Below are 6,019 nucleotides of genomic sequence, written 5' to 3'. Positions count from 1 at the left end.
CTTTATGGACATTTTCTACTCATTCTAGTATCCTACTCACCCTCGCCTGTCTAGGTGTGGACTCCACTAGACCTTTGGAGGTGATTCTTGACTGGCTTGACTCATTGAGGCTAAGTCAACACCTTAAAAAGCATGGTTGCTTTGTGGCAGAAAAGAGGCCATCGTTATCAAGGAATACTGTTTCCATGAATGAGTGTACGTGGTCGGCAACAATCCTTGGAAAGGTGATGCACGTCTAAATAATATCTGAGATGAGCGACTTTTCATGTTTCCCACCTGCTGATGGGCGAGATGCTACTGAGACAATTTGTGTTGTTCACGTCACGTTTCTTGATGTTGTTGCTGTGTGTAGGTCAGGTCGTGCTGTGGGACTGGGATGCAGTAGACACCACTGGTGAGGCCTCGGTGCGTTCATGAACATCAAGGTTAATCTAGTCACACCACCGTGCTCCTGAAGGCGTGCTGGAGCCAATAACATCATAAAAGTCCTGAACCGACAATGTAATAACTGATTAGGTTATTGGCTGGTTATTACAAAAAGGTTGTCTGCTGCTCTTCCTCTGCACTCTCTTTGGGTTTCTGTTGTCTGAAACATTGTCTTAGCAGTTTGTCATTTGGGGCCATTTTCCTGATGTACTCTTGGATTTTCAATGTTTCATCCTGGACTGTGGCCTTGATGCTCACTGAAAGTTCTCAGTCATCCAGGTCATGGTAATCCAAAAGGTGTTGACCTAACTCATCCGAGTACCACTACAATGAGTGGCGAAACGTCTTCAAGAAATTCTACAAGTCCAGTTGCCTTTATTCAGCGCCTTTGTGAAGGAGCAGTAGTGACAGTGCATCTCCTTGGTATGTGCCGCTTTTGATGTTGATTTAGGTTGTTATTTCCCTGCCACTGAGAGTGCACATTGGTGTTATGGGCCATTATTACGTTATTGGCTTCTACAAGGCACGTGATCAAACAGCAGCGTCCATCAGTAGTTGTCAACATGGCTCACAGTGGTGATCGCTGCCTTTTTGAGATTCACTTCTAGAACATGAAGGGCAGAGCTCATCTGCAGAGGAGCATACTCGTCAGTTCTTCCATACAGACATCAAGAGACTCGGTGTGAGGTCAGGAAGTCAGGAGACGTCTCGCCTGATTGAAATGATGTGAATCATATACAGTATGACCTTTTAAATAGCAGTAGATTTTTGACTAAATGTTACTCAAATGAAATAAGTTTGGTGTTGATCACTCTAGTAGAGCTCTAACCCCCTCCCTGTACATCAGGAAGCTGCCATTCTGCTCAGCAGTCATGCAGGTGTGACTGATATGTGCAGTGAATCACTTGGTGTGATTGTAACAGGTGAGGAACGGAGGAACTGTGCACTCTTCTGTGCAACAGTCTGTTCAAGCATGCGACTACATTCAAGCACATTCACACGTTTGTATTTTGTCAGTGCGGCATTGGTTGCAGTAGGCGCCACAACTTTACTTCGCATTAAAATGGAGCCAGTGCAGGTTTCCTGTCACATGAAGCTCAATATAGTGTAAACAAGAAGTAAAAAAAAAAAAAAACACATCACCACTTGTGTAAATTAGAGAAAGGGCCCTGTAAATGGTTCTCAGTTCGGTCATGAATGTGAAGCAGCGGTGTGAATGGAAAATGACACGAGTAATATTATTAGCAATATTATGTTTATTCTATTACCTCTCGCTTTCGTTTTCTCTGCCTCTTTCACTTCTTTTTCTATGCTTTTTTTTCTCTCTCTCTCTCGCAGATGTCTCTTTCCAAAAAGAGAAAGCCACAACAGGTCATCAGCAGCAGACAAACGTTTGCAACAAAAGATCACACATCCGCCGCAGACAAGCTTCCCTGCACCAGACAGCTGACGGTGGAGCATTTAGCAGCTGAGGAGCCTGAGATTTGCATTATGCAAATGTGCTGGATGTGTAAATAAATAAATGGCCAGTAAACTATTTGCATTATCGACTTTATATGAGTGGCTGGATAATTCCGTCTGCTGCCCCGGTGTAGTCATAAAATGCTGGTTTCATTTCATTTCTCATGCTGACCTTTTCAAATGCCAAATGGAAGTACGGAAAAAACAAAATGGTTCACTGAACTTGTATAGAAACCAGGAGAGACTTCTTTCTGTAAAAAAGTGTGGTAGGAAACCTCACCTCATCGGTGGTGGAGGTGGTGAGATAAGACTGTTGGAGATCTGGGTGCCCTGGACGTGAAGACCGGAGGTGAACGGGGTCGAGGAGGGTCCGAATGACTTCCAACTATGATGACAGCTAACAGCGAAAAATCTGAAAGATCTGAATGGTTGTGCTGAAAACCCCTAGACAGGATAAAGATAAACCTCTTGATTGGCGAGCAGCCTGTGTTGAGGTCTCTGCTCATTGATGTCCTACACTTGCAGGGATGCTCTTTAGCCCCATGGACCTCAGGAGACTCACTGCGACTGTCCTGGAACATGAAACTGGCGCCTCCGGATTCCCCTCCATCCTCTGCCTGATGTCTTTCCCAGCCTCGTGCTGTCACGTCACATGGCCTGAGGCATCAAGACTCCAATTTACATCCGGTTTCCTGTCTGGACTAGTAAGAGAGAGAAAAATCTGCTGCTCTAAGCTTAAAGGTCAAAGCTTGAAGAAAAAGAGCTATGATGGCAAAAACATCTGTCAATAGCTTTTTGCTGTATGGTCATGTTGACCTGGCCTCCAAATTCACTAGATCCTAAATCAATAAATCAAGTATCTGTGGGATGACCCATAGAGGATCCCCCTCCTCTCGGCCCATGTCTTCATAGGAGTTATCATGTTTTTCTCCCAAAGTCACTGCAAGGCAAATCTTTCCTGGCCAAACCTATATTATTCTCCAGCTGCACTGGTCCATGAAGCGCGCACAGAGGTTTCCTAAATGAAGAGTAATGAGCACTTCAACAGCGCTGCTCAGTCCTCACTATGATTAAGTAGCTACTTCTAGGCTTCTGGCAGAATTTGGACAAAGCAGAAACATCTAATAAATTCACCTGAAGGCCATTTCTACACAAAGAAAATCTTTTAACGTGAAACAGAAAGTGTACCTCAACATATCATGATTTTTTGGATTTCTTGAGTTAAACCAGACAAATGATTTTCACTGTATTCACAAGGCCTTTATTCCCCACAGTGGAACAACACAACATCTCAATTATCTCCCTCACTGCTAATTCACCACTCAGTAATAGATGGATGGTGCGAGGTGTGAGAGGAAAATCTAGGGCAAAGTAAGATGTGGTGTGACAAAACAAAAAATAAACAAGATGAAGCCCAGGAGGAAGCTGGTGAGTGAGCTTTGCTCGTTGAGGGCAAGAGGACAAGATTAGTGAAGCGGATATGGGAAGGAGAAGTCACTACTGACTTCTGGAGATGGAGAGTCGTAGGCACAGAGAGGAAATGAAATTGTATCCTGGCCTTCTTGTTCTTTCACAACATCCGGCCCTTTGACCTACTTTGAGTCACATCCTGAAGTCGCACTGGAGATGCCTCATTTTGATGGAGTCCATAGAGACCTTGTGGCACTTGATGGTGAGCAACCCTGGGAGTGAAAAGTAAGCCCTCGCAATCAAATATATAGAGAATACACATATAACACAATTTGAATTCTTACTGATGCTGGTAGTTGGTGGTTGGCAGTTGTTAGTTGTTGGTTGGTGGTTTTTGGTTGTTGGTTGGTAGTAGTTGGTTGGTGGTTTTGGTTGGTGGTTGTTAGTTGTTGATTTCACCAAATGATAAGTGATTGCTGATTACAATCAATCCAGGATTTTTTTCTGACCACATTTCTTCTTTGAAGAAGATGGTTCCCACTATACTTCCAGATTTTAATAATGCATTGGACAGTTCTTGCCAGTTTTTTTTTTATTTTGTGCTTCAATCTCAATGTTTTCATGTTTTCCACAATCATGGGACTTGTCTTGCGACATGGTTTTTTTTAAGGCATGAGAAGCTACTCATTGCATCCTATTGGGGTTAAATAGATTGTTGCCAGCTGAAAGATAATCACCCATGCAGTAATTATCGAGGAGAATTCACTACTGACTTCTGGAGATGGAGAATCGTACGCACAAAGAGGAAATGAAATTGCATCCTGGCCCTCTTGTTCTTTCACAACATCTGACCCTTTGACGTACTTTGAGTTACATGCTGGAGTTGTCCTTGGCAGAGATATAGTGCTCACTTTAGCTCCCTTGTTTTGATGGTGTCCAGAGAGACCTTGTGGCACTTGATGGTGAGCAACCCTTGGAGTGAAAAGTAAGCCCTCGCAATCAAATATATTGCTAGAGTCATCTAGAGTCATGAAGTCACGAGTCATAAGCTGAACTTACTTTCACCCTTGCAGCGGTGAGCCACGGAAACGTCACGCTGTTAACCACCCGAACACCTGTTTAATGAGCTAGAGGTTAGAGGTGCCTGGCCTCACTCACTGTAACATAGAAAGTGAGTAATGAGTGAGTCATGCACTTTGTAACCATAGATATAAAACGTGATAAGATGATGCTAATGGTTCGTGCTACAGTGGTGCTAACGCTACATTGTGCCTTACTGTTGCATGTTCTAATATTTGTGGTGCAAGTTTGAAAATAAATGTTTTTGAACTGCCAAACATGACTTCATTTTTATTTTAGTAAAGTGTATTTTCCAAGTATTTTTGTAGGATTATATAAGAATTATATTGACACCTTTTAAGTGTTATGGGGTAACACTTGTGTAGTTAAGAAATAGTCCTCTGAGAGAGTTAATTGCTAACACTACATAAAAGTGTTAAAAAAAAACTAACACTGCTTGGTGTTAGTGTGTTAAATTTAACTACAAGAAGAGTCAAATTTACACTAACATAGTGTAAATGTACCAACACTCGAAAAAGTGTTAAATTAACACACTGAGGTGTGGACCCACTTAGACACTTTAAAAGTGTTAAGATCAAGATCAACTCTTAAAGTGTTAATCTGGGTATGCTGGTTTTACTCTCTTCTACTTCCACACTGATGGCTTCCCATTATTCTCAAGCATTCTCTGGGAGGAGTGCATATGTGCTTCAGACTTGGAATGAGGTTCTTGTCTCCTTTTTTGTTTGATTTGTCAAACAAAGATTTTCATAATCAAAGACACTGAATATAAAGTGTTTCAATTGTGATTCTGTACATAGTACAGAGTACATCCAGCAGATGGCAATCAAACACTGACATGAAGCTCAAAGAAAAACAATAATACAGTCATCATCTATCTATCTATCTATCTATCTATCTATCTATCTATCTATCTATCTATCTATCTATCTATCTATCTATCTATCTATCTATCTATCTATCTATCTATCTATACTGCCTAATATTTTGTTGGACTGCCTTGTTTCAATAAGCTTCGTCAATCTCATAAATAAGGTCTGGACTCTGGTGGTCAGTCCATCAGGGCCCGTGCCATCAGGGAAGGAAAAATCCACTGATGTAATAACCTGGTCCTTCAGTATATTCAGGTAGTCAGCTGACCTCATTCTTTGTGCTGAGTAATGTTGCCTAACCTAGACCTGAGCACCTGCAGCAAACCCAGTTCATAGCACTACCTTTACAGGGATGTACAGTAGACACTAGGTGAGATGGTGCATCACTTCACCTGCCTCTCTCCTTAACCTGATGCCCAATATTGAACATAGTCCTGAGTTCTACTGTTGTTGTTTTGTTTTTTTTATTTGATTTCACCAGACGTTCATCAGGATTTTTTTCCGACCGCATTTCTTCTTCGAAGACAATGGTTCCCACTGTACTTCCAGTTTTTAGCTTGATGCATGCCACTGATTTGACCCTTTTCAAACAGAGTAACATCTTTCCCACAATCATGGGACGTGTCTTGCCACATGTTTGTTTAAGAAATGAGAAGCTACTCATTGCATCTTTTTGGGGTTAAATAACTTGTTGCCAGCTGAAAGATAATCACCCATGCAGTAATTACCCAGTAGGAGGCTCATACCTATAATCCAGGAGGCAACTTTTT

This window comes from Mugil cephalus, chromosome 7 (genome assembly GCF_022458985.1).
Source record: "Mugil cephalus isolate CIBA_MC_2020 chromosome 7, CIBA_Mcephalus_1.1, whole genome shotgun sequence".
Classification (NCBI taxonomy): Eukaryota; Metazoa; Chordata; class Actinopteri; order Mugiliformes; family Mugilidae; genus Mugil; species Mugil cephalus.
This window is presented reverse-complemented; position numbering follows the sequence as displayed.